The 8994-nt window shown below is 50.2% G+C and overlaps 1 pseudogene; it reads left to right on the top strand.

The window, feature by feature from the left end:
* The first annotated feature begins 1592 nt into the window (after positions 1 to 1592).
* LOC113838929 lies at positions 1593 to 8707 on the top strand (annotated as a pseudogene).
* The last annotated feature ends 287 nt before the right edge of the window (positions 8708 to 8994 follow it).

Raw genomic sequence — 8994 nt, 5'->3', positions numbered from 1 at the left:
AGGGCTCTACAGAGAACCTGTGTCGAGTCAGCAACAATAATATTTAAACCCACAAACATAAGAAAAAGATAGCAAATGAAATAAGTTTAAGGTAAGATAGAAATTGAACATTGCAGGAGAAAGTAGGTGTGTCTCAAGGGAGGAGTATGTGCTTAGAATCCTGGAGGCCCTGCCATCATTCCCTGGCTCCAAAAGTAAGGGGAAATAAACTATTGTTACTGAACTCTCTTTCTCTTCAAAGACAGGGTGAAACAGACATAGATGGAGGCATTTAGCAAGTTCCTGAAGGGCAAGACCATCACCCTCGAGTCCAGCCCAGTGACTCCATGGGCAATGTCAAGACCAAGACCCAAGACAAGGAAGGCATCTCACCTGACCAGCAGTGGCTGGGATTTACTGACAGCAGACTGGAGATGGATAAATCCTGACCAACGGCAAAGGCCAGAAAGATTTCCACCCTGAATCTGGTGCTGCACCTGTTGGTAGCATCATAGAGTCATCCCTTTGCCAGTCTCTCCAGAAGGACAAGTATGACAAGGCTCTGCTGCCCACAAGTGCTGCCCACACCTGCACCTCTGTGTGGTCAACTTCCTTAAAATAAGGGTAGCCGCCGGGCGGTGGTGGCGCACGCCGTTAATCCCAGCACTCCGGAGGCAGACGCAGGCAGATCTCTGTGAGTTCTAGGCCAGCCTAGAGTGAGTGCCACGATAGGCTTCAAAGCTACACAGAGAAACCCTGTCTTGAAAAAAGAAAAGAAAAAAGAAAAAAAAATGGTATTTATTATTACATATGTCTAATTTAAAGAAATACGTGTAAATGAATAAGTGTAATTTAAAGATGTAATGTAAAGTACACACAACAAAAGAAACAAACAATCAGAAAAACTAGCACACAAGTGGTTTGGTTTGGTTTTTTAAAGATGTATTTATTATTATGTATAGTGTTTTGCCTGGATGTATGCCTGCTCTCCAGAAGAGGGTACCAGATCTCAGTATAGACAGTTGTGAGCCACCATGTGGGTGCTGGGAATTGAACTCAGGACCTCTGGAAGAACAGCCAGTTCTCTTAACCTCTGAGCCATCTCTGCAGTCCCTAGTGCACACTTGTAAGCCAGCAATGAGACTCTGAGGAAGCACACTACACGTTTTATTCCATGCAGAGGAACACAGCCAGACCCTTCACTGAACCTTCAAACATGTTGAATATGAAGAATATTTCACATAAAAAAATGTGAAAAGGAATAAGGCAAGCCCACCTGAGAGTTTGTGTTTCTTATGTGTAATATTCATTCACGTCTGCTACCACCTGGTCCTGACAAAGATGAGGACAGATGAGACAGACACTGATGGGATTTTGGAAATGGCATCCATTAAATATTGATGGAGTCTACTGCATGACCCAGCCACAGGCTTGGGGAAGTCACAGCCTGGTTCCTGAGGAGGGCAGTTCCCCTTCCTGTGGGGCTGCTGAAGCACAACCATGTCATGGGGAGGGCCCTGCCTCCAGAGGCCACACCCTATGTCTCTGGCCCCTTCAGACAGACTCTGTAGCTCTGCCGATAAGCACAGTTGCAGCCTCCAGGAGGAGATGCCATGACCGTCTCCTTCACAGCCCTGCTCTGTCTGGGTGAGATGTGGAGATGGGAAGGGATGCTGTGCTCTGGGATTGATGCTGCCCCACAGCCCAGCACGGGTCAGTTAGGAAACCCCAGGGTCTCAGGAGGTTCTGCAGAGGGGAGGACCTTCTCAAGATTCAGGGACAAACCTCTTACAGGGAACTCTCTTCCAGGACTGACTCTGGGCCATGGGACACCAGTGCTGGCAGGTGAGTGAGTGTCTGCAGATGTCCTGACATCACTGCTCATCATTACTGGAGCCATGCTGGGCTGTGAGGATGGAAATAAACTCAAGCTCGCTGCCCCTGGGAATGGCTGAGGGTTGGGGTTGGGGAGCTGCAATCTGAGGATGGCTGCCCTGGATCTTAGCTGATCTTTTCCTTGCAGGAACTCTCCCTAAACCTATCCTCAAAGCACAGCCAGACACTGTGGTCGCAGAGCAGACTACAGTGACCTTCTTGTGTGAAGGGACCACGGGAGCCCAAGAATACCGTCTGTATAGAAATCGACAATATTTAAGGCACATAGACAGACTACCAAATCCTAATAACAAGGCTGAATTCTCAATCTCAGAAGTAGACCCTCACAAAACAGGCCAATATACCTGTCAATATAGGACCCGTGGTGGATGGTCAGAGCACAGTGACTCACTGGAGCTGGTGGTGACAGGTGAGAGGACTCACAGAGTCCACAGCCTCAGGTTTGTCTGTCAAGAAGTGTTCTGTCCACAGGGATGACTCCCTCACAACCCTGGAGGGTAAGAGGGCCTTTAAGGACATTTAACTGATTCTTCTTCTCTCCTAGGGACCTACAGTAAACCCAGCCTGTCAGCCCATCCCAGCCCTGTGGTGACTGAAGGAGGGAATGTCACTCTACAGTGTGTCTCAAGGCAACAAAGTTGCAAGTTCTTTCTGACTAATGAAGGACCACAGAAGGTCTTCTGGACACGGCAATCAAAGTACAACTACTCTACTCGGCGGTACCAGGCCCAACTCCTTGTGGATGCTCTGACCTCGAGCCAAAGGTGGACATTCAGATGCTACAGCTTTGACAGAAACAGACCACTGGTGTGGTCAGAACCTAGTGACCCCCTGGAACTCCTGGTCTCAGGTGAGAAACCCCAGTCTTTCCCTAGAAGGCTGCTGAATTGACACAGGTGCTGAGGGAGGTCTTGGTGTGTGAGGTGTGAGGAGCCAGGGCTGCTAAGCCCATTGACACAGGCAGTGGGAGACAGAGGGACACAAGATACAGAATCCAAGGGAGAGACTGACAGCAAAGCTTAGGAGGTCCAAGACAGACAGGAAATGTCATGGAGCCCCCTGCTACTGTTGTTCAGCTTAAATGGCATCCACCGGAGCTCCAGCAATTCCACAGAAGAGAGAGAGAAAGGGTTGCAGGAGCCAGAGCACTCAGGACACCAGGAGATCACAGCCCACAGGATCAACTCAGCAGGGATCCTGAGGGCTCACAGAGACTGAAGCAGCAACCAAGGCTCATGCATGGGTCTTCCCTAAGCCCTCTGCACACAGGCTGTGCTGATTTACCCTGAGGTCTTTTTATTTTTTGTTTTTTAGGGGTTCACTGTGTAGCCCTGTCTACCCTGGCAGTCACTCTGCAGACCAGGCTGGCCTTGAACTCAGGAGCCTGCATTTGCCCCCTGAGTATTTGAATTAAAGGTGTACACCACCACTGCCTGAGTAGCTTGTGATTTTTGTTAGACATAACAATAGGAGTCTGGAAGTCTCTCTTTTGCCTGCATAGGATCTTTTTCCTGCTACTGGGTTGCCTCCTTAGCCTTAATAGGAGGGTGTTTGCCTAGTCTTACTGCATGCTGTTATGTCATGTTCCATTAATATCACTGGGAACCACGCTCTGTTCTGAAGGGAGACAGAGGAGCCGTGGATCTGGGGGAGAGGGGAGGTGAGAGGGCCGCTCTCAGGATGTATTGTTACAGGAGAATAAATTAAACAGAAGAAAAATACCTTCTGCATGTCTGATTTTCTCTCAGCAACTTTCAGAGAGACCCACCTCTTTGTCTCCTATTTCTTTGCAGGGACCCTTCACAAACCCACCATCAAGGCTGAGCCAGGCACTGTAGTCGCCTTAAGAAGCCCCATGAACATCTCGTGTCAGGGGACCCTGGATGCAGTAATGTATTTTCTGCATAAAGAGGGAAGCCAACAAACCTGGGGTACACAGACCCCAAAGGAGCCTGGGAACAACTCCACGTTCTCCATTCCTTCTGTGTCAGAGGACAGTGGGGGGCAATATCGCTGTTACTGTTACAGCTCAGCTGGCTGGTCAGAGCCCAGTGACACCCTGGAACTGGTGGTGACAGGTGAGGGGACAGTGAGGGTCTCAGTCCCAGGCTCTACTGTCAGGAGTATCCCCTCCTAAAGCCTAGCCCTGGAGACCATTGTGACTGAGTGACCCCAGTCTGTTTCTTCTGTCCTAGGAATCTATGACAGTAAACTCAGTCTGTCAGCACTGCCCAGCCCTGTGGTGACCTCAGGAGGGAACATGACTCTCCAGTGTGTCTCACAGGAGAGCTATGACAAGTTCATTCTCACCAAGGAAGATCAGAAGTTCTCCAGCTCCCTGAACTCACAGTACATAGGCAGTATTAGGCAGTACGAAGCCTTATTCTCTATAGATCATGTAACAGCAGACCACACAGGGACATTCCGATGCTATGGTTACTACAAGCAAACCCCACAGCTGTGGTCAGCACCCAGTGAGCCCCTGGAAATACACATCTCAGGTGAGTCAGCCCTATCACTGACTAAATTTTTTTGATACCCTAATCTCTTCAAAACAGACCTCTCCCACTGGGTATTCAGAGATAAAGAGTATAAAAGGAAGGTCCTGGTTGCTGAGCCAGAGTCCCACACCTGGGGAGAAGCAGTGACATGCGCAGGGCATGATGGGAAGGAATAGGTGTTTGGTAAAAACCATCTCCTCAATCACTAGGCTGTCACCTTCCCTCCAGGTCTGTCCAAGAAGCCCTCTCTGCTGAGTCACCAAGGCCATTTCCTGGACCCTGGAGAGAGCCTCACCCTGCAGTGTTGCTCTGACATCAACTATGACAGATTTGCTCTGTACAAGGTGGGGGAAGACATCTTCACCAAGCAGTATGGCCAGAGGACCCAGGTTGGCCTCACGTTGGCCAACTTCTCCCTGGGCTATGTGAGCAGCTTTACTGGAGGCCAATACAGATGCTATGGTGCACACAACCTCTCTTCTGAGTGGTCAGCCTCCAGTGATCCCCTGGACATCATGATCACAGGTAAGGTAATAAATAGATTCAATACCTAACCTCTGCATAAGCTGCATGGGTGACCTAAGAGTTGACGGCTGGGATGAGGGGAGGGATCTTATTCAGGAACAGATTGAGAGACAGGGAGCAGGAGAGAGAGAGTAAGGCAGAGATAAGACAGAGTCACAAGTGCTCAGAGCTGACCCATGTGAAGTCTCAGCTCAGAGCATTGAAGGCAGCCTCTCATGATCTCTGTTCTCTTTAGGACAGCTTCCTGACAGTCCTTCCCTCTCAGTGAAGCCAAACTCCACAGTGCAGTCTGGAGACAATGTGACCCTGCTGTGTCAGTCAACATACATGACAGACACTTTCATTCTGTCCAAGGAGGGAACAGCACACCAACCCCAGCGAATGAAATCAAAGTTCCGAGATGGGGAGTTCCAGGCAGAATTCTCCATGACTGCTGTGACCGCCCTCTCAGGCACCTACAGGTGCTACAGGTCTCAAGACTCATCTCCCTACCTGTTGTCACATGCCAGTGCCCCTGTGGAGCTCTCTGTCTCAGGTGAGGTGACCCTGAACTCTCAGGGTGACTTGCAATCCAAACCCTAGGGGAGCCCTTGGCTTATGCGGGATTAAAGGGCCAACAAGAAGGGTGAGTCAGAAGGCTCTTTCCCTGACAGAGAAGTGGATGCCAGCAGGGTCCCTTAAGTAATGTCCACTCCATCCTCTATTGCAATCTAGGTTTGGGACAGACAGCGTGAGGGTCTTGGGGAGGTTACAGGGCAGATGTAGGACAGACAGCAGAGGCAGGTCCCTGAGTTAGCATCTAACCCTCACCTGCTTTTGTTGTTTCCAAGGACACATTGGATCCTCCAGCCCACCAAACTCAAGTCCCTTGCCCACAGCGGGTAGGTATCAGGCACCTCAAGTGAAGGAAGAAGGGTCCATCCCCTGGCTGCCCCACCTGAGCCCACCAAAGTCCACATTTCTCTGTCACTTAGCTTGTGACTGTGGGAGGCAAACACAACAGAGACCCAAGAAGCCCAGGACTTAGAGGTTGAGATTCAGAAGATGGTGTCCAGAGAGAGATCTTTTTGCTCAGTCTGGAGGATGGGGCAGGTGGATGAGATGAAGAGCAGGGATCCCAGACACTCATCTCCCCATCAGCCTCTAAGGTCCTGAGAAATCACCTCTTACCTGCATTGAGTCAGGCCCCAGAAGGCTCTGTAACCATCCTGTTGGATGTGGTACCCAGATGGGCAATAGCTAGTTATGGGCTGGATACAGCTGCTTCTGGAGATGCTGACTTGGACAAGTCCTTCCCATTCTGAGCTGGCTGCTGGTTCTCTGAGTATAAAGTGAGAGGCTTGGCCCACATGTGTAAATTTCTTTCAGTGCTGTCCTTGAATGACGCCTCTACTAACAGAGGAGGCCTGCAGAACCTGAGTCTGCAGTAGTTCTGCCCCACCATGGTGGTGACATGGGCAAGGCTGGGACACAGGACCATGGCAGGGCATTCCTGCTCCTTCCTTCCAGCTCATGAGACTCAGCTCAGGTGGAGAGAAAAGAGATGGAAGTCAGAGTCCTTGGGTTCAACTCCCAGCTCTGCCACTTCCAGGCAGGTGATCTGAGGCAGGTGAGCTGTGGGGATAGCGGAAGAGACGATTGCTTGTTTCATGATTGTGAGGATGGGAGATGATGAGGGCAATGGTCCACCATGGCTCTGTCACACAGTAGGTGCTCAGATAAGCATCAACAGTCCCTACTCATGATGTCACTTGTTCCTCAGGCCTGGAAATGTACCTGAAGGCTCTGATTGGAGTCTCTGTGGCCTTCCTCCTGTTACTCTCCATCCTCAGCTTTCTCCTTCTCCAAAGAAGGCGTCAGGGAAAGTTCAGGAAGGATGGTGAGTGCATTGTGGGTGACCTAGGTCTCAGGTGGTGATGGGTTCCTCAAACTGGGACTGGGAAGTCTAGAAACACTGGCAGATCTCAGATCAGAGAGCACGTGATCTCAGAACCTGTGCGATGTCAGGGGTTCTGTGAGCTTTCCAAGTCCTGGGACATTTTCTCACTCACCCTTGTTGTCAAAGTCCCTTCCTTCCTTCCCTGTACAGGTCAGGGGGAGCCCTCCCCAATACCTGAGACTCTTCTCTCTCTTGCAGCCCAGAAAGAGACAGAATTGCAGCTTCCTGCAGGAGCTGCAGAGACAGTAACCAGAAACAGAGGCCTCCAGAAGAGGTAACTCATGGCCAGGGACATAGACCCCCACCTTCCTGACACAACTCAGTGCCAACTGACACCTCCTTGTCTTTCCAGAACCAACCCAACTGCTGCCACCCAGGAAGAAATCCTATGTGAGATAAAGAGGGTCTTGGGGGGTTAGCTTTGGAGGGAGTTCTCATCATTGCAGGGGTGGTGAAGAGGTTCTGAGGTCCTTGCTATTTGGGATTGATCTTCACACTATGAACACAGGGTATCACCACACTCCCTGGTCCTCTCTCGCCACTTGGACAAGGCAGTAAACTAGAGGTCTGAGACATCTCTAGGCTCTGGTCAGAAGACATTCTGTTTTCTTTGTTTATTTGTTTGTTTTTTCTGCTATGACAGATGCTTCAGTGAAGGACATGAAACCTGAGGATGTTGTCGAGCTGGACAGTTTGGTGAGGTCCCTGTCCCCGTTTGCAGTGCTAAGAACTTAGGTCCTAGTTTAGTCCAGGCTGCCTTCTTTTTCCTCCCTGGCTTTACCCTCAACATCATCCATAGCTGACGACTCCCTGGCTCCTGTGTGCTATGGCCTCACTCTGCCCTGGGTTTCCTGGTATCATGTGTGTTATCGCTGCCGTCTGCCTTCTGACTCCTTGGCATCTGTGCTGTTGTCATCTGAGGGGCAGCCCTGATGAAGAAGCCCAAAGAAACATATAAGGGACCAGCAACTGCAGGCAGGAAACATAGGAACTTGAACAGACACCTGTGTTTTAGTGTTGTATTTAATGTGTGTTGTGCGGGGAGGGAGTTTTTTGCCTTCGCTTTGTCTCTGCACCACGTGCCTGCATGATGCTCCCAGAGGCCAGAAGAGAGTGTCAGATACCCTGGAACTTGAGTTACAGAAGAATGCAGGTCACCATGTGGGTTCTGGGAACCAAACCTGGGTCCTCTACAATAGCAGTCAGTGCTCTTAACCACAGAGCCAACTCTTCACACCCCAGAAATGTATTTTTAGAAATATGGACTCTGTGGGTACAGCCAAGACAGCAAGAAAGGTTTAGAGTGTCAGGATAAGAGGCCAGAACTGTAGGAGGGAAGTCCCAGAAGATCCCATCAGGGATGCTATCACATAAACAGGTCACTCTGGCCATGCTGTGGAAAACTGGCCAGAGGAAAGTCACAGGGGAACAGGGAACATTATCTGACCTCACTACTTGCCTGCTTCAGAGACCACCTGAGGAAGACCCCCAGTGAGAGACATATGCCCAGGTGAAAGACTCCAGGCTCAGGAGGGCAGAAGCTGTCCTACCTTCTGTCATGTCAAGAGAAGTCCCAGAAACAAACAGATGAGCAAGCACACGGGGGCAGAGAGTTAAACACTTATGTTGGTCCTTCATCATCCTGCAAGTCAAGCATGTACCTTCCTCTTACTCTCTCCCCCTCCAGGCTGCTGAATCCGACGAGTCCCAAGATGTGGTCTATGCCCAGCTGTGGAGCAGGTCACCCAGACAGGGGACAGCTGCACCTCCTCGCTCCCAGGCAGCAGAAGCCCCAGAGGAGCTCAGTGTATATGCTGCTCTGACAGTGACAGGACCAGGTCCTGTTCCCATTAAGGAGAAGCAGTGACCCTCTGCCTGCCAGGAGGCCTGTGGAGACCTCCAAGGGATTCTGTGAACTTTTGGGAACCTGGCTGCATTGTAACTAACATCATACATTTTGGAAATAAAGCAGATTTCTCTGTAGTCAAGTGAAATGAGAAATGATACAGAAGGGAAGGCTTCACACTGAGTACTAATTTAATGTCATTCTCATCAAATCATGAGGTGAGAAAAGTTTCATTCCTGGTTGCACAGATGCAGGATCCCTACCCATGGGAGGCTGAGGCAGGAGAATTAACATTGTTTTGTGGCCAT

This window comes from Cricetulus griseus, unplaced genomic scaffold (assembly GCF_003668045.3).
Source record: "Cricetulus griseus strain 17A/GY unplaced genomic scaffold, alternate assembly CriGri-PICRH-1.0 unplaced_scaffold_36, whole genome shotgun sequence".
Lineage (NCBI taxonomy): Eukaryota > Metazoa > Chordata > Mammalia > Rodentia > Cricetidae > Cricetulus > Cricetulus griseus.
Note: the sequence above shows the minus strand (reverse complement) of the source record. Positions and strands in the feature narration are given on the sequence as shown.